Source organism: Stomoxys calcitrans, chromosome 5 (assembly GCF_963082655.1).
Source record: "Stomoxys calcitrans chromosome 5, idStoCalc2.1, whole genome shotgun sequence".
NCBI lineage: Eukaryota > Metazoa > Arthropoda > Insecta > Diptera > Muscidae > Stomoxys > Stomoxys calcitrans.
The window spans coordinates 1,819,669-1,838,960 of record NC_081556.1 but is presented as its reverse complement, the minus strand read 5'-3'; the positions used below and the strand labels follow the sequence as shown (position 1 = coordinate 1,838,960).

The 19,292-nt window shown below is 39.0% G+C and overlaps 1 protein-coding gene and 1 long non-coding RNA gene across 4 annotated transcripts in view; one reads left to right on the top strand and one right to left on the bottom strand.

Moving 5' to 3' along the window:
- The window catches only part of LOC131997795 (uncharacterized), a 203,351-nt gene that overhangs the window by 154,085 nt on the left and 29,974 nt on the right, over positions 1-19,292 (top strand). The window contains exons 4-5 of the long non-coding RNA XR_009398422.1: positions 17,955-18,122; positions 18,225-18,455. This is a non-coding gene — a long non-coding RNA (uncharacterized LOC131997795). The remainder of the gene's footprint in view (positions 1-17,954; positions 18,123-18,224; positions 18,456-19,292) is intronic.
- Positions 1-19,292, bottom strand: part of LOC106089680 (probable serine/threonine-protein kinase roco8) — a 113,317-nt gene that overhangs the window by 69,108 nt on the left and 24,917 nt on the right. The window lies entirely within an intron of this gene.

The window sequence follows — 19,292 nt, the reverse complement described above, 5'->3', positions numbered from 1 at the left end:
ATTGTCTCAAAACTTCATTTCTATGGGAGATTTTTTCAAAATTCCATTTCATGGGAGATTTTGTAAAAATGCCATTTCTATGGGAAATTTTGTCAAAATTTCATGTGTATACCAATTTTTCTCAAAATTACCCTCCTATAGGAAAAATTCTGTCAAAATTTTATATGTATGGAAAATTCGGTAAAAAATTAATTTCTTCGGGAAATTTTATCCAAGAATCATTTCATTGCGAAATTCCATTTCTATGGGAAATTTCATTTCTGTAGAAATTTTGTCACAAATTTCTTTGGTAAATTTTATCCAAATTTCGTTTCTTTGGGAAATTTTGTTAAAATTTCATTTCTTTGGGAAATTTTGTCAAAATTTCATTTTTGCGAAATTTTTTTAATAATTTTATTTCTTTGGAAAATTTTGTCAAAAATTCAATTCTATTGGAAACTTTATAAAATTTCATTTCTATAGGAAATTGTGTCAAAATTTCCTTTCTACAGAAACTTTTGTCAAAGTTTGGGAAATTTTGTCAAAATTTCATCTCCTTGGGAAATTTTGTCCAAATTTCATTTCTATCGGGAATTTTTTCTATAGGTAATTTTTCAAAATTTCATTTCTTTAGGAAATTTTGTCAAATTTTCAATTCTATAGAAAATTTTTTCTAAATGTTATTTCAATGGGAAATTTTTCAAAATTTTATTTCTATGGAAATTTTTTTTTCAAAATTTTAAAAATTTGTTTAAAATGAATCTCCAAAGGAAAGTTCGTCCAAAAACATTTTCATTTCTATAAAAAATCCAAAAAAAAGTTTTCACTTTTCATTTCTAAGTGCTTCTAAAATGCTTAAAACCTCTAATTTTCTAAGTCTTATAGTCCTTTGGCAAGCATTTGTTTTGATTCATACATTGCTGTCCAATCACGGAAGTTTGGACAACAGCAACTGTGAGATTTCCTGCTTTCTATTGTTTTGAAGTCCATTCAACCGCTGGCCAATATAAAAAGAGAGAAAGCTACTTTTTTGTGGATATGTATTTTTCTGAATCAGAGTTTGCAACATTAAGAAAACACCTTTCTCACTTTTTGTTCAGCAACGTCATCATGTATGGCCATCGTATGAATATAAAAAAGGCCAGTGCTATCTCTGTAGCAGAAATTCGTTTGAGTGTTTTCCCTGAAGTTAATGGCTTTTCGTTTTGCATTTCTTCCATTATTTAGATTCTGTTTTTTTTTTTTTTTTTGGTTTAAGAAAAAAAAATACCAAGAGGAAGACACATCATTGAAAATACGTCAAGTCTGAATATTTTTACTTTTTTTCAGAGATTTTCAAATTTTCTTTCATCTTTATTCGTTTTTTTCCAACACTCTTTGATCTCTGGCGACATATCACACTATCAGATGTTTGAAGCTGTGTGTGGTCGTACCACCTCTATTAGGGGAAGCAAACTAACGAAAGTTCAAATTGGCGAAGGATACGGCCAAGAATTGATGTGGCTGGCTAATCGATAAGAGTCAAATTAGTTTTTCATTTTTCAGTTTTCATTTAAGCTTCATGGACGCATGCATGCAATTAATTGTCATCATTAAAAGGGAAATTTGTTTGTATTCCTTAATTATTCTGTAAAGTAACCATCAAATCAAAAAAAAAAAATTAAGTAAGGTTTCAGCTTTAACCCCCACTATTGCTTGGTAAACATGCATTAAAACCCTGAAATCAAGTTTTACTAAAACTGGTTGTAACCAGAAGTCAGAGACAGTACCCGAAGTAGAAGTCTGGTTCCGAATCGAAGCAAATTGGCTTAGCTCCGACCAGTCAATTTCTCCTAATCTGGCTTTTGGTCACAATAAATTTTAGGGGTGCAATGCATCATCTACTTTATCATACACTCATATTGCTGATGGGGGCCATAGTGATATTGAACACCTGGGTTCGAGTCCTGATGAGAGCAACGGATCGTTGCAAATACAAATTTGCCCATGAACTTTCCATTAAGAAACTGGGGCAAACTTCTAACAAATCAATGAGTGCTGTCCGATTCAATTTTAAGCTCAATGACTGGGGACCTCCTTTTTATAGCCGAGTCCTAACGGCGGGCCACAGAGCGACACCTCTTTGGGGAGAAGTTTTTACAAGGCAAAGTACCTCACAAATGTAGCCAGCATTAGGAGGGGATAACCACCGCAAAAAAATTTTCTGATGTACCTGCTAGCGTCATAGGCGGACATGCTAACATCTGTGCTACGGTGGCCTCCGGATCGGATTCAGATTCTTTGTCGTTCCGTTATAGAATCATTGTGGGCAAATTTGCTTATTACTGCCGGCCTTTTTAGATCCTCATTCCGTCTGTACTTTTTGCAAATTCTCACTATCTTTCGATAATCAATTCCATGGCAGCCGGTTGTACGTACCGGATTGACCCGATGAAGTCCTCCATCGGCAAGGGCTGCCGCCTCAGTGTACAACACACTGCTACCACAACAACATCTTGCGATAATCGGTACCTAAAGTCCAAAATTATTTTTCTTAAAAGTATCTACATTAGGTATGGGGCAAATCAGTCCAAAGTTCCCATATAAATCGATTTACCAAATTTATTTCTTAATCACTTACAGGCTCTACTCTTAAGTTGACTTCCATTTTCCATGCGAACCTTCACGTTGGGTTTACATTTTATTTACATTTAACCATTGACTAACTAGGGGTCCCAACCTTACATACACTGACTGCTTATCTCCCTCCACTAAGCTGCAATTCACTCTAGGTCCACTTAATGCTGACTGCACTTTGTTTTCTCCGACATTCCTCATAGTTTGTGGCGTTTTTCTTATTTTCTAAAACTATTGGCGACATAGCGACAACAAACAATGGAATTAAGGGAATAAAATTCCTTTGTTGACACAACGAGAAGTAGAAGATGCCAAAAGAAAACAGCAAGGCGACGTTATATGACTACGATGACTACGAAGTATGTACATTAGGTGGAGGTTGTGGGAATTTAAGGAACCGGCGAAAAGGGTTATCTGCGAAATAAATTGTTTATGTGAACCAAATATGCCAACTTTATACACCAAGGATATTTACTTGAGAGATCGACGTTTATAGTCCAATAAAAACCACATCGGGTAAGGATGTCGGTGGGTAATAACCAACTCGATGTTCCATCTAAATATGGACCGATAAAAACCATACTTAGCGCAGATGTAGAAAGTTTTAACAAAACTTACACTTCTGAATTTCAGCGCAATCCGAAAATAATGCGTCATTTATGGGCTTAAGACCCCGCATGGGAAGATGGGTCTATATAGTGTCTATATCCATTCATAGTCCGATCTAGACCATACTCGGCACGGATTTCGACAGCTCAAATGTAATTTACTGTTGCAAATTATATCAAAATCGGGTAATAAATGTACCTTTTGTAGGCCCCAGACCTTAAATCGGAAGATCCGTGTATATGTCAGTTATATCTTAATAAGCACAGATGTGGATCATAGGTTAGGTTAGGTTTACGTGACAGTCTGTCCTCAGGCTCACTAAGACGTTTTCATCCATTGTGATACCACAGGAACAGAAGAAAAAAGATGCCTTCTAGTTCCTACCGTTGAACCATCCACATCGCTTTAAAAAGGCCATTAACTTGCGCATGTTCACATCCGCTAAATCAAACAAGTTCTCAAAGAAACAAGAACCTAAAGTGGAATTCTTCAAACTGCTAGTGTGGGACACACACAATGAAGGTTTCTATAGTCTCTTCTTATTCGATGTCCTCATAGCTCCTACAAAAGTCGTTGCTGGCAACCTTCAGTCTGTTAGCATGTTTTCCGTTTAGACAGTGACCTGTCATGACGGACACATTGACTGAGACGTCTGCTCTAGCCAATGACAGCAAAGCGGTAGCCCCCTTCAAGTCTAGATTAGGCCAGATAGTTTTGGAATGCTCCAACCCTCCCGTTGTCCTTCGGGCCTGGTCCTGAAAACTTTGCATACATGTCGCTAGAGGCATACCCACAGATTCTAGTATCCCTGGAATGTGTAGAGCAGTTCCTAGTCTCGCAAGCTCGTTCGCTTTACAATTCCCTGGGATATCTGTATGGCCCGGCCCCCAGAACAGATGAATTTTGAACTGTTCAGCCATCTCGATCTGCGGCAGTCGAGGGCGGTTTTTGTGTTCAGAAATACGTTCTCCAGGAATTTAATGGTTGCCTGGCTTTCTGAGAAGATATTTATGTCAATCGCCGACATTATATCTTAGCCCTTACACCACTTCCTTAATTGCAAGGATTTCCGCTTGATACACACTGCAACGGTCGGGTGACCTTTTCGATATGTGGAGTTCTAGATCTTAACAGTACCCACCAAAGGCCACCTTGTCGTTTAGTTTGGAACCATCCGTATAGAAGTCTATGTAACTTCTATTACCAGGGATATCGTAGTTCCAATCGGTTCTATCAGGAAAAGTGATACAGTACTTTTTATCAAACGTCGGCCCAGGTAGAGTGTAATCCACACTGCCTGGAACATCGGGCATTATATCAAGGATAACACAGTGTCCGTAGCCGCCACATGACCAATGGGAAAGCTCCCTTAACCTTACGGCAGTGGTCGATGCAAATTGTCTAGCCACAATGTCCAGAGGCATAAGATGTAGCATTAAATTCCGTACATCAGATGGTGTCGTCCTCAGTGCGGCTGTGATGTACAAACAAGTATTGAGCAGTAGGTGGATTTTTGAAACACGCGTCCACCAGACCACAACACCATATAGCATAATAGGTCTGACAACTGCAGTTTATACCCAATGCATGACACGCGGTCTAACCCCCAACTTTTGCCAATGGCTCTCTTGCAGGTGTATAGGACAAGAGTGGCCTTTCTTGACCTTTCCAAAATGTTGGATTTCCTGTCCAGCAAAACACCCAGGTATTTTGCGCTTTCCGTAAATGGAACATTCTCTCCTCCCATGGAGATAGCTGCTGAAAAGAACTACTTCTGTCTTACAAGGATTTATACCTAGACCATTTTCGGTAGCTCAATTTGCTGTTGCACGTAGAGCTTCCTGAAGTATCTCTTAGAGTGCTGGGAAACTTCCCCTAGGAAGTAATAGAATAGAAGTAGTAGTTATTCTAGGAAATAAAAGACGCTAAGAACTACCTCAAACTTTTTAGGAGAGCTGGATTCTGCGGTCAAGGCTTTAGAGACATGTTAGCTAAATCTTTATTATAAGATCCAAAGGGCAACGGATTACAGATACTCACGAATTGGGCGTTGTTCAAAATTATGTGACCCCATTTGCAGTCATTTCATGGAAAATTTCCCAATCTACTAATAACTAAAATAACACCAGATCCACCCTAATGTCTTTGTTTTGCTGGTACTTGTTGGCATTTGTCAATCATGAGATTGTGAAGTAAAATGCTTTGCTTCTCCATAAATGATGTGTATCTCCGATTCTCTTAAGGGTGCTTTCTATGTCAATGATTCGTTAGTGGGGAGAGTTTAACTTTGTGATGAATGTCTAACACTATGGGCAGTGGGACCACTCTGGTAGTTACAAAATTCCAACAATTTTTTTTTATAAAATGGCAAGCGCCTTGTTGGCGTTCAATTGTGAATTTCAATTTTCAAAACCTTGATGTTAATCGAATTTTTTCATTACTACAACAAAAGCAGATTTTTCTTCAATTTTGTTGTTAACACAAAAGGATATTCAAACTAGACCCCTCCAGCAACATTCAAAGCTCTTGCCGCACAGCTGAGTACTAGCTACCCTAGCGTCGCTGTATGCTGACTAAAAATATAATTTAAGGCCTCTTACTTTCTACTTAAAGACTTTGCGGCACTTCAGACACAACGATACAGCAGACAAACAGACAGGCAGGCGGACACGGAGACTGACAGGCTCACAGCGAATTCCAGTCTACAGACAGCGACTTTTGAAAGCAGACTTGTGGGCGTTCTTGTCTCGCTTTCTATGGCCTCACTTTTGCATCATTTTTCATCCGGTCGTTGCTGTGTCCCATGAACGTAAATAAGTTTGGTTTGGTTTTTGTTGTATCTTGTCCTGTCTTGTCTTGTTGTGAATTCACTTCTCTTTCATATTTGCTTTAGTCGAAGTCTGGTTCTTTGTTCACTCGCTAGCGCTGGCTGCGTTTTCTATTGAATGTCTCACATGAATTGGGAATGTATGAGCGAGTGAATGAAGCAATGAATGGATGAATGACGGAGTTTGAAGCAATAAACACAATGGGTTGCATGAAGGACTTCTTTGCGAATGTGAGTAAGTGAGTGAATGACTGAGTGAAGGCAGAGAATGTTATACAAAATGGAGGGAAGAACAGCTTGAATTGATTGTTTCTCAACCAGTGTATTGCTCCCATTGTCTTCTTGGTGGACACAGGAGAGTCAACGTAAAGAGGGGGAAATCTTTTATTAAATTCCTTCTTCATTTATGGTGGTTTTTTCAACAAATAATTCCAATTCCCGAATACTAAAAGAAACATTAAAGGCATTTTTAGCATTTGTGGTTCAAGGCAGTATGTGAAAGAATTTTGTTATAGATGATAACAAAAAATCATATGGATTATGGACTATAGTTTACAAAACAAAAAAAGTTACTTATCAAGAAACACATGTGACTCAAACTTCAACGTAAGGTTTTTAAAAACAATAAAACAAGAACAAATTTTTTGTCCTAATTTAGAAAAAAAAAATAAATTATCTAAATTTAAAATTCCCCAATTCTCCCACTTTTTCCATTTCCATCTCCGATCATTGAGCTCGTCTCAAAGGAGAAACAAACAAAAATTGTAAAATTTAATGATCTTAGCCCTAACAGGCAAAAAACTTGAAAAATTAAAGGTTCGGCAGAGCCCGGCCGGGATTCGAACCTGGTCACACGGAGCAACAGCGAAATCCGTTGCCTAGCATTCGAACTCATCAATACAACTTCCAACAGATGCACAAAATCATGTCTAGTACGGAAGAAGTGTAATTTGCCACAGAAATAATGTCTGTCATTACACAAAAAACATGCATTGGGAAAAAGTACAGCTAATAGACAGGGTTGTCGAGCGTGGTTATTGTGGTAATTGTATCATAGATGCGTTTTCGCAATTAATACAACTCAAATACAACATACCAACGCACGGCCCTTGAAGTCATCACACCTAACATGGTTAAAGAGTCTGCTAACCAAAGACGAAACGCATCCCAGGGTTGGGTTGGTGTGTGTTGCTATCTTTGGCTTTTCTTTTCCATTTGCATCGCCGATCATTGAACTCGTCTCGAAAGAGAAACAAACAAAAATTGGAAACATCTTTGGCGAAAAAAGGATTAAGGAATTTTATCTTAAATGCATCTTATTATTGAAGACAGCAATGTTTTAATGAAACCCTTGCGCCTAGGATGCTGAACGCCTGGGTTCTGCTCCCGGGCTAGAATATGAGAAAAAAAATTAAAGCGGTGTTTTGCCTGCAATAATGGTTCATAGCGGTGTCCTCAAGCGCTGTTCGGCTATAAAAAGGAGGTCCTTCGTAATTCAGCTTTAACTTCAATCTATCAACCAAGGCGGCCGTAGCGCAGAGATTAGCATGTTCGTCTTTGACGCTGAACGCCTGGTTTCGAATCCCTCGTAATGCTGGCAACATTGGTGAGGTTCTATGCCATGTAAAATCTTCTCTCTAAAGAGGTGTCGCACTGCGGCATGCTGTTCGGACTCGGCTATAAAAAAGAATGTCCCTTATCATTAAGCTTAAAACTTGAATCGGACTGCACTCATTGATATCGTGAGAAATTTGCCACTGTTCTTTAATGGAATGTTCATGTCCAAAATTGCATTTTGAATCAATCAACATTCGTTGAAACAAGGGAAGTCCCCCGTTTTTCTTTAATGGGTTGTTCGTAGGCATAAAGCCTACCATTTTTGTCTGTCTCGCCCCGTATCCTCAAAATTAAACCCAACCTTTGCGGTTAAACTTTTAAGAGAAGGTAATTAAAAAAAATTAAACCAATATTCAGACATAGAACATTTAACAACCCTGCAAAGAACTGGAGTGAAAAACTGCTGCCAGCCATCACAACAAAATCTCCTAAAATGTGCAGCAATTGCAAGCTAATTTGGGAGAGTTCTAAAGGTAATCCTTTAATAAAGGATTTGCCAATTATGGACCAGAGAATCTTCAACACAAAGACCTTTGCCAAATAAGAGAGACACCTACTATGTAACTCCATATACAAAACCCCAAAAAATAAAAGCCACAGCCATTAGTTGCTCAAAGAAAGTCCTAATAAAAGTCAGAAAAACAACGAAAGCCTCTGGTCAAATACTATGGCAAATACACAAAAATAAGCCCCTTCTCAGCCACTCTAACACACACAAGGATGCCTAGTTACACACACACACACAGTCTCCTCCCGCATGCTTAAAACCAAAAAAAAATTTAAACAAACATTCATTTCCAGCCAACTGAGCGCACAGGTAATTGCATTTCATAGATGTAGCAGCAAGGATTGCATATGTATGCGTGTCCTTGCCCATCTGGCCCATGTGAATGTGTCAGAGTGTAAAACAAGGCCTTTTCGGTTTAACCTTTTTGTGGGTTTTCTCGTTACAAATGACTTAACTCACAAAAAGATGCCAAAGCATAGTGAGTACGATGCTATGCCACACACATAAACACGTACCCACATGTCTTTCTTTTAGGCAAAACTTACACTGAAAGAAAATCGTGTTGGCAAAATTAAAAATAGAGGATGATTACCCATCGCACAGACTTTTTAGAAAATTTTGTCAAAATTTAATTTCTTCAGAAAAATGTTACAAAATTTAATTTAATCCAAATATTTTAACAAAATTTTATTTCTATAGAGATGAATATTCTTATGGAAAATTCTGTTAAATTTTGTTTTTGTTTTTTTGGAATTACGTGTGCTTGCCTTGGAAAATCGTCGGCATTATGTAAGACATTCGTCAAGAAATCGGTACGACCTAAAATTTCCCATTCGAATTTCCCTGGAATTTTACTCCGACATCGGTACGATATGGTGATAATTGTATCAGATTTCCCTCAGCCGTGTCGTTCCGACAACATTACAACTATATCTCTCGTTTATAGTTACGATGTCGGTAAGAGTTCGTATCCGATATCGGATGATTCATTCGATTGTCGGACCGAAATCGTAAAATTTTGTTAGCTGGGACGGTTCGTCCTTCATTAGGGAACTTATTCAACCACATTACGTGCGGAGGCTTCCAGGGCATTGGTAGGTCGTACTTATATCGAAAATACCTCGATGTTTATATAATTTTATTGAAAATTGTTTCCAAATATCTTCCTATTAAACGTCAGTTAAATTGATATTTGTTTAAATAATTTTGTCAAAATTTTTTTTAAAAAATTTACTCTTTAGACATTTTTATCAATAAATTTGTTGTCTAAAGTTTATTTCTACAAAAAATTGGTAAAAATTTTATTTGCATAGAAAATTTTGGATTTGTTGTTTAATTTTCTCAAAAAGTTGTTTCTAGGAAAATTTTTTTAGTATTTAATTTCTAAGAAAAAATTCAAAATTTTGGCGAATCAGAAATCGTGACACGGATAGCCGGTCAAATGCCTTTGAGCAACATCACACATTTTTCCTTTCTTTTGAGAGTTCTTTACTGTACTATTTGCTATCTTTGGCTTTCCTTTTCCATTTGCATCTCCGATCATTGAGCTCGTCTCGAAAGAGAAACAAACAAAAGTTGTAAAATTTGATGATCTCGCTCTAACAGGCAAAAAACTTGAAAAATTAAAAATTTTATTTATTTCTATAAAAAATTTTGTCAAAAATTTGTTTTTCAATAAAGATTTTGTCAAAATTTTATTTCTATAGAAAATTTTGTCAAAATTTTATTTCTATAGAAAATTATGGAAAAATTTGATTTCCATAGAATTTTTTTTTTCAAAATTTTATTTCTATAGAAATTTTTTCCTCAGGGCCTTCTTTAGCGCTATTTTACCTTTTATTTGAGCCTTATATTGCAATGGTCGATATGTAAGTACTGTTTTGAAAGAGATTTAGGATGGGGACATTTCGCCCCGAATGTGGAAAACGATTTCGTGCCTTTGAACCCCAGAAGTAAGCAAGTCCGTCTAAATCCTGGCGTGAGCATTTGAAAAATTTGAAGTGGTGGTTATGCCCTCCTAATATCGGCGACATTTGTGAAGTACTATGCCATGCCTAGAAATCATGTAAAAACTTCTCCCCATAGAGGTGTCGCACTGCTATAAAAAGGAGGTCCTTTATCATTGAGTCTTAACTGGAATCGGACATCACTCATTTGTGATATAAGAAGGTCCTTTATAATTAAGTCTCAACTTGAATCGGACATCGCTCATATGTGAGAAGTTTGCCCCTGTTCTTTAATTAAATGTTCATGTGCAAATTTTTGCTCTACTCCCTTATATCTTTCTTTGGACTCCTATATTGTAGTGGTTAAATATGTCCGGGTTTGGGTGTATTTAGGGAGTGAGGTGGCCACCCTTGTCACATGGTCCTTAAAGTAAATATAAGCTTCGTGCTTTACTCTGAAATACTTTTTTTACAGCGAGTGCTTGTTGGGGGTGGAATGGTATCTCAGACATTTCGCCCAAATATGGATGTCAAACTCGTGCTTCACTCCCAAATACCTTTAATTTAAGCCCAAAATTGCCGATGAATATGTACGGTTTGGATGGCGTTTTGGGGCTGGCACTCCGCTATTTTGCCTTAAAAATATTTACCAAATTCGTTCTTTACTCCCAAAAACATTTCATTTAAGCCACATATTGACATGTTCGGAAAATAAGTTCAGTTTAGGGGGTGCCTTGGGGCTTACCCACTCACATTTGCCCCCAAAACTGGATTCCTCTTCTACTCTCAAATACCTTTCACTTGAGTCCCAAATTGTTATGATGGATCGAATAACCTATTTGAGGTGTTTTAAGGAGACTAAGCCCCACCTAGGTACTTTAACATTAATTTTAATGTAATTTTCCTAATCCACTCTCAAATTGCCTTCATTTGAGTCCTACAAAGCCATGGTCGGCTAATATGCCCATTTAGGGGTTTTTTTGGGGGTGATGATACCTCCAATTACATGGACTTAATTTTTTGCCATATTCGTAATCTACTCCCGAATACCTTTCATTTAAGCCCCATATTGATATGAACGTCCAATATGTCTATATGGGGGAGTTTTGGGGTTAGGACGACTTTCTGGGTACTTGGACCCAATTTGTAATTCCATATTCGTATTGTACTCTTCAATGCCTTTCATTTGATACCCACATTGTCCACCTTTGATTTTGGGTGGTGTTTTTTTGGAATAAGGGGAGGGTCCGCCCCCTTCCGATATCAAAAAATTATGTAGCCTATTTTGTCACATTATTTTTCAATGAAAAATTTCGTCAAATTTATTTTTCTATAAAAGATTTTTTAAATTAAATTATTACTTTTAGAAATTTCTTTTTTAATTTTAAAATATTGTAGAAATTGTGTTGTTTGCAAAATTTTACCAAAATTGGATTTCTATAATGTTTTGGGTGTAGCTGATGAATATTTACTCTACCTTTAACTTCTAAAGAGATTTTAAACTGTATGTGAAGCAAGAGGACCCCATAGCGAGCTCGACCAAAAGCAGGAACACGCATACATATGACGTAGGGCAGCCCATGAAGTTCTTTTCGTTTTCATCCTCTACTGCCTTTTCCAATTTGGTTTGGTTTGGCCTCCTGCCAATGAAGTTATCCAGTCACAAAGACCATCCCTTTTGATTTCCTTTGCCCAAACATAGTAGGCAATGAATTGAGGATTCCCTTCATACACAAACACAGCCTCCCTAACACCGCTCCACCTAGTGTGTTTGGGGGGGAGGGAGGTAATAGTTCAAATCGACACATGTATTAAAGTTGAAGCCATCGAAGGACAATGCCTGTACATCAGGCAGCCTAAATATAACCACCACCACCCCTTCCACCTTATGATGAGGCTGCTGCTCGTGCTACTTTCATTTCACGGAAGCTTTGGCAAGATCTTTAAAAGCCGTAGAAATGTTAACACAACAAAGGCAATAACGTTTTTGTTGTAGACCATTAGGTTGTTAAGCTAAGAATAAATGAGATAAAGCGGCATACAGAAAAAAAACCTCATAGGTTGGAAAGGGAGGAGAGAGAGTAAGTGTTGGAGATGCTTAAACGTGGTGGGGGAGTTAATAATGACATGTTAACAGGATACCATTTTACCAGCAGTTATTACTTACACACATATAAAGGGTGATTTTTTTGAGGTTAGGATTTTCATGCATTAGTATTTGACAGATCACGTGGGATTTCAGACATGGTGTCAAAGAGAAAGATGCTCAGTATGCTTTGACATTTCATCATGAATAGACTTACTAACGAGCAACGCTTGCAAATCATTGAATTTTATTACCAAAATCAGTGTTCGGTTCGAAATGTGTTCAAATTTTGACAAATTTTGTTCAGCGATGAGGCTCATTTCTGGTTGAATGGCTACGTAAATAAGCAAAATTGCCGCATTTGGAGTGAAGAGCAACCAGAAGCCGTTCAAGAACTGCCCATGCATCCCGAAAAATGCACTGTTTGGTGTGGTTTGTACGCTGGTGGAATCATTGGACCGTATTTTTTCAAAGATGCTGTTGGACGCAACGTTACGGTGAATGAACACATTTCGAACCGAACACTGATTTTGGTAATAAAATTCAATGATTTGCAAGCGTTGCTCGTTAGTAAGTCTATTCATGATGAAATGTCAAAGCATACTGAGCATCTTTCTCTTTGACACCATGTCTGAAATCCCACGTGATCTGTCAAATACTAATGCATGAAAATCCTAACCTCAAAAAAATCACCCTTTACATACTTAGATGCTTACAAACACACACACACACACACACATCCATATATTAGAGGTGATTAATTTTGCCAGTATTACTTGACAACAAATAGAATTATGAACCTTTTGCCTCAAAAGGTTGTTTATCTTTCCATTTATGTTTTCATCAGTGTCTCATTTATTAACTTCAATCTTTTGTATCCTATCTCATATTAACAATAACAAGGACGAAATTATTAATTAAGCTTTGCCAAGATAAATTGATTTATTCTCTAATGAATTAGGGATAAGCGAAAGCTTTTGTCCAAATCATTAAAGGCCCATAATGCCATTGCGTCTGAGCATAAACAATTTTTGGAGGGGAGATAGCAGCAGCAAAATGTTCCTAAAGGAAAAACCAGTAAAAGTGTGTTAAGTTCGGCCGGACCGAATCTTATATACCCTCCACCATGGATCGCATTTGTCAAGTTTGTGAATGACTTTGATTTCAAATATATATGAGCTATATCAAGTTATTGACCTATATTGACCATACTTGTCATGGCTGTTAGAAGTCGTAGAAAATCAACACCTCCAAAACTTCCGGCAAATCGAGCAATAATTGTGACCTCCATATGCTCACAAAGTCAAATTGGAAGATCGGTTAATATGGCAGCTATATCAGGTTATCAACCAATCAAGATCATACTTGGAGCAGTAGTTGAAAGCCATGCCGATATGTGCAAAATTTCACCCAAATCGAATAAGACATACACTCTCTAGAAACCCAAGAAGTCTAATCGGGAGATCGGTTTATATGGCAGCTATATCAGGTTATGAACCGATTTGAACCATACTTAGCACAATGGGTGGAAGCGATGCGAAAACACTACGTACAAAATTTCAGCCAAATCGGAAAGAAGCTAATGAAGTCAAGACCCAAGATCGGTTTATATGACAGCTACATCAAAACATGGCTCATTTACAATCACAACCGACCTCCACTAATAAGAAATATTTGTGCAAAATTTTTAAGCGCCTAGCTTTATCCCTTCTAAAGTGAGTGTGCTTTCGGGAGACAGACGGACGGGCGGACAAACAGACGGATGGACCGACGGACGGGCATAGCTAGATCGACTCAAAATATCATGACGATATAGAATATATATATATACTTTATAGGGTCTTGGGCGCATATTTCGAGGTGTTACAAACGGAATGACGAAATTAGTATTGCCCCCATCCTATGGTGGAGGGTATCATAGTTTCATGGTTGGAGAGTTTTTTTTTTTATTGCAATTTGCTTACGAAAATTTCGTTAAGAAATAACGGGATACTTCTCCCATCAATCAATGAGTGCCGTCCGATTCAAGTTTTAGCCAATTACAAGGGGCTTGATTTATAGCCAAGTCTTCATGGCGCGCCACAAGGCTCCACCTCCTTAAAGGGATGTTTCTATATGGCTAATTATCTTTGGTGGCCACAGTAACGCAAAGGTTATCATGTCCGCCTTGAACGCTCAACGTCTAGGTTCGCACCCTGGCGAGAACATCAGAAATCCCATGGCAGCCGGATTGACCAGATGGAACTCTGCCGCCTCAGTTTATGTGTTCGTCTTTTTTCGTCATGGGAGAGGCACATCCCGGAGTGCCTTCTCCGCATGCTTCTGGTCCGTGCCGAGACTGAAAAGAACCCCGGTCCCTGGTTCTGTTCGGTTTGCCAGAACTGCCTCCATCATCGGTCGGTATGGTGTAACCGGTGCATGGATCTTGCTCTGGCCTCACCTCACTACGGGAGTATAGTCATACTGGTTAGTTCGCAAGATACTGTGCGAACAGTAGCAGTGGGTCACAAGCGGTGTGGTCGTCGCCATCTGGGTCCTCGTCGTCGGACTATGTGACCCCCCCCGACCGCTCCTGTACGGCAATTTACGCAACGGCAACATCCCAGCCCCAATATTGTCAGGCCAGTGCCGGGAAGTGTATCATTTTTGCAACTAAACTGCAACGGTCTCGTGGCGAGATCGATGAGATTGTGGATTTTATGAGTCGGAAGAACATATTGGTCGCAGCGATCCAGGAGACAAAGCTGACCAACACCTGCAGCTTGCACAGTTATCACGGATACAAAGTGCTACGTAAGGATCGCTCAAGGAATGGAGGTGTGGGATTGGCTTCAGTGATGCACTATTCCGTGCAATATAGACCCATCTGTCCTGCGCCTGGCGCTAGTGACACCTACATGGAGTGCATGGGGATAACAGTCAGGTCTGGTACTGCCGAGATAGAGCTATACAACGTATATATACCGCCGGTTAGTAGCTGTGTCCCAATTAACGGCCAAGCTTACAATCCCGACTTAAATGGTTTACTATCTGGCCATAATAGTCTGGTTTTAGGGGACTTTAATGCGCATCACAGTTCATGGTATTCTCCCCTAGGTAGTCAGATTGAAGGCTCCACGTTTTGCACGCTGAATGGGGATGCCCCCACTAGGATTACGATCCCCTGATCTACTGAGTGACGTATCCTGGCAAGCCGTCATCTATTTAGGCTCAAACCACCTCCCCATAATTCTCACCATAGACCGACCCACCGACTTCATTACCTCTGAGCGCCGGATTTTTATCAATTAGAAAAAGGCCGATTGGGCTGGCTTCAGAGAGTATAACAATTGCCGTTTCAGTGAGCTGCCACCCCCCTCGGATGTGCTAGTTTCCGAGAGGAAATTCTGAGACATCATTACCGCAGCAGCCGCTCGCTTTATACCAGCCGGTCGAATACCCCATGTGAGGCAGACGCAGACGAGCGTGATGGGATTCGTTGTATGGACCCTACTAAACCCCAGAGTCAGTGAGCTGAATCTAGAAATAAACAGGGTAGTCAACGAACATAAACGGAATTCAACCGTCAATTTATTGTGCATCCCGAGAGTGACAGGGCAAAGAGGAGAGCCATTCGGCAGATCCGTGGCCTCTGAGCCAATGGACAGCCATCACAATTTACCGTAGGCAAAGTTACAAATGTCATCCGTGCGCCAAATCATCCAAGGCGTTGAATTATCTGTGTGCTCGCCAGTCATTTGTGGAATTTAGGGATAAGAAGTCGAATTACCGTAGAGTAAAACAGGGTGTTTCCCAAGGTGGGGTAATATTTCCGGCCTCTACCTATCTTTCATTCCACCCCCTCTAGACGCCATAGCGATCGTATCATATGCGGACGATTGTACGATCATGGCATCAGGCCCCCACCCATTGTTGACATCTGCGATAGGTTGAACGTCTAACTTAACGAACTTGCCTCATATTTCGCTGCAACAACTCTGAATATATCTTCCACCAAATCTTCAGGCACATTGTTCACTACAAACGCACGCAACAAGAGAGAACCTCTAGATCAAGCGGCGTATCAAACAGGTCTAGACAACATTCATGCATACACCGTGGCAGATGCGATAAATGGCTACCGGGTGGGAACGGACCGCCTCCCATTGCATCTGAAGAAATTGACCTCCCCCTGCAAACCAGAATAGTTCTGGCTCAATTACGTTCCGGCAGATGCAGCCGGCTCAACCCCTACAGAGCACGGATTGATGCCGACGTGCAAGATGTATGTCCCGATTGTAACCAGGGACCGCACGATACACGTCACCTGTTTAACTGCCCTGCCAGACCCACTCGACTCAGACCCAGATCCCTGTAGACGCACCCCATCTTAGTCCCAGAGTTCCCGGGTCTTGACACTCAACAGAATCAAGCAGACAAAAGATAGAACGCAACAAACTGCTACAATAACAATATCAGAAACAATTTTCACTGGTGGTTATCACCTCCTAATGTTGGCGAAATTTTTGAGATACTAACCATTTGGTATGGCAGCCATGTAAAAACTTCTCCTCGAAGAGGTGCCGTTCGGCATCGGCTATAAAAAGGAGTCTCTTATCATTGTGGTTAAACTTGTATCGGACAGTAAGATTACCAAATTCAAATATTTTAGCAAATCTGCCTGTTAACATTCTATTAAAGAACAAGGGCCAGCCGAGTCCAAACAGTTGCCCACTTCCCAAATGTTGCCAGCATTTATGAGGAGGTACCACCGCTGATTTATCTGATGTTTTTGCCAGAATTTTAACCTAGGCTTTCGGCGTCATAGGCGAACCTCAACAAACCACAGTGGCCTCCTTGTGCCAATATAACAACAACAAAAATCCATTTTTTATCCAAAAGTAAGTAACTCCCTATGGCACCTGTGTATATGAAATTTAAGAGAGATTATCACCTACGCTCTTCAGTTATAGACTATGAAACAAAATCTAATCTAAATATTCTGAGAAAATTGGCTATATATTTCAATAGCTCTCATATTCATACTCGAATAAAAATACTAATGTCATATGTTATGCGTTATGTGTACATTCATATGCGTCATATTCCAAGTAAATAGAAGCTCTCTCTGGCATACACGACAGTCTCATTTGTGTTTATATCCGCTTTGGATGGGTAATGGCTGGGATAAATATCAATATGTTCATCTGAATATTAAAATTAAAAATGAGAAAAAAGAAGGAAAGCCAAGTAAATTCTTGTGAACATTCCCATGTCCTAGATGTTTAACCTTTGACAACAGTAGGAAAAGGAAACTCTGACATGTGAATGTGTGAGAGTAGCATTCAGACCATCAGACCATCAACGCCAATGCCAACACGCCAACACCAGCAACCATGGCAAACCCTCTCATTACTACCCACCCTCTGTACATACGCGATCTGATATCATGAACCTAAAAATGTTTAAACGGGTATATATGTGTGTGTGTGTGTGTGTTTGGCTGTGAGTGTGAACACATAGAACGGAAGTTAAACAGACGTTGACAGGAAGGAATTTCAACTGTGAACAAATGTCACAGCATAAGTAGCAAAGCAAACGAATAAATGCTGCATCAAGTCAAGGCGTAGCCCAAGATGGAGGAAGGCTGAGGAGAGGGGACCTTTGGCTGGCTTTGAATGAATATTAAAAAATATTTGCATTTATATTTCAGCATTCCATTATTCGTCTTTTTAAGTTAGACACACTACCCTCGCTCACTCTCTCTCTCTGTTTCTATCTTTCTAGGCAACTGCAGAAATTCTCAAAGTCAATGCAACAGAAGTTGCCGCAGCAACAGCTGAGCTAAGGAGTGCCTGCCTTGCCACACTTGAGAGCAGAGAATTCTTGTCACTTGGAAGTGATGTTGGTAGCTGCCGCTGCAAACAACAAAGAAGAAAAAGCCAACAAACAAAGGTATGCAACTTTTCGACTTCAAGTGGCGCTGTTGCAACATGACACCATTGCCAAAGAAATAAATGTCACTCTCTTTTTTTTTTTTTGTTGTGTGCTGAGCAGTCCCCCGTCGTGCTAGGTGTCCTTTGACTTGTGAATGCATTCTTAAGTGAGCAAGCAATGTCGTTTTGTATTCCAATTTAAAAGTGCAGCAACAACTCTTTGATTGTCCAAAGGAAAACAAATTATTCATGCTTCCTTACCAAGGCCATCAGTTGTTTAGCAGCTTAATGAGGGAAGAGGTTAAGCCAACCAACCAGTTAAGCTTTTAAGGGATCTCTTCATATCAATGAGGTAAATCTTATTTTTATTTTTTTTTTCTCATCTATGCTCATTCGTCCTTCTTGCTTGCAATCAAAAATAAGTTACAAAGTGATTTGAATCTATTTTCGTATACTTAGAAAGCAATTAAAATGGCTTTCCAAATGCTGACACTTAATTTCTTTACTTAAATCCCAGGCAATTGTTACAGCAACACAATGTGGAATTTAAGGATATTTTTCTTAAGGATTATTCCAATTGAAAAGAAGTTTATTTGAGAGTAAATCCTCAATGACAACTTGAGATAATCTCTAGGAAAGAAAACTTATAATTTATTAAATTTATCACAGACACTTGGGCAATGATATTTCTCTTCTGCCAACATTCAAATATCATGATGTATTAGGTTAAACCGAAATGTATCTTCGCACAGTGGGATAGAATCGAAAAAAAGCTAGTAAAAAATATACAATTTGAGAAAAGATTTGAAATTTGAAATGGAAAGAACTGAGTTGTTATCGAAATAATGTTCAAGGACCTAAATGGTCCGGGCACCTCTTAACAGGGCCCTAAAGTTGGATACCTTGGCATTTCGAAAAATTATTCGGACTGCCAAATCTTTATTTGTGGTCCGATTCCCAACATTTTTGCTCAATAGTGCTCACAAATGCCTATAAAAAAGTCCGCTTGAGTTACACAATATCTTCACCGGTTTCGATGATATTGGTCCTTTAATTTTAATTTTTTACAAAATGGCGATTTACAAAAACTTTTGTGGTTAGATTTTCATTTTGATGCGTGACTTGAATTGGTGACAATGACTTTGTTGCAAGTATGCGTCAACGTCCAATAATTCAGTTAAAAGTTAAA